We start from the raw sequence: 1,129 nt of genomic DNA, 5'->3' as shown, positions 1-1,129 counted from the left end.
CTAAAGAATTTTTTTTTATATATATGTTTGTACAGTAGTTTATCTACGATCGTTGAAAAGCAAATGAGTGCAAAAAATTCGGCCATTATTTAATCAAAGATCTTTGATCTCAGGATTCGAAAATATGAGCATATTATGCTAGTGAATGATCAAACGGTAATAAAGTTTTAGTTGTTTTGGTAATAATGAATTGAATGAGATCTTTACTGACTTTCTATAGAACATGTCCCCCTGCACTTTTTCAAAAGTCTGTTTTTGTCCCCCTTTACTGTCCAAAAACAATGTTATGCTACAGTACATAGACATTGGTTGAGCACTAGGACCAAGCGGAAAACCAGAGCTCAAGCTGAAGCTGAGTTTAGATCGCCCACAAGCTCCTGATTGCCCCACCATCTTTTCTTCTCTAATTGGCTGTCACAGCTGTTATTCCTAAGAAGCTGACTTTACAAACATCTGATGCGCGAATGAATTGGGTCTGTGATTGGATGGTCAAGCACACTGAAATTAGTTTTATTTAAAAAAAAACTTGTGTCCCCCCCACTTCCCAAATCAAAATTTCGTCCATTGTCAGAAACTTTGAAAAAAAAATGACCTGTCTTAAAAGAATCCCTTTAAAACATTCTTCAATTCACCACCAAGGTCCAGCTTGAAGTGATAACTTTGTTTATGTTGTTGTCTTTCAGCTCCTCGGAATGCAGAAGGCTTTAAATCATTAAGTCAAAATGAAAGCAGTGTTACTCTTCAGTGGGATTTTGTTGGTTACAACATCAGTTTCATTCTCCAATATAATGAAACAGTGTTTAATGTAGTGGCACCTGTTGGAAATAGATCACTATCTCTGACAGTCCCATCTCTCACACCTGGGACAAGATACCTATTTACTCTTTACTCTGTTTTTGAAAACATCAGGAGCAGTGGAGTCAGGATTGCAGCAGCTACTGGTAAGAAACATAATTTTGTTATAGCATCAAATAATTCTAGTTTGAAGTATTTAACAGTTAGTGATGTGTGTGTTCTCTCACTTAACTTCCTAATAGTTCACATTCAATAGATTTACATTAATTTCTGCATTCCAAACATAAAATGATCTTCGTAGTCAGACTCTTTGACTTGTATTCTCCTTATCTGG

This window comes from Cyprinodon variegatus, unplaced genomic scaffold (assembly GCF_000732505.1).
Source record: "Cyprinodon variegatus isolate N-32 unplaced genomic scaffold, C_variegatus-1.0 Scaffold831, whole genome shotgun sequence".
Lineage (NCBI taxonomy): Eukaryota > Metazoa > Chordata > Actinopteri > Cyprinodontiformes > Cyprinodontidae > Cyprinodon > Cyprinodon variegatus.
The sequence above is the reverse complement of the archived record's forward strand: the minus strand, read 5'-3'. Positions refer to the sequence as shown.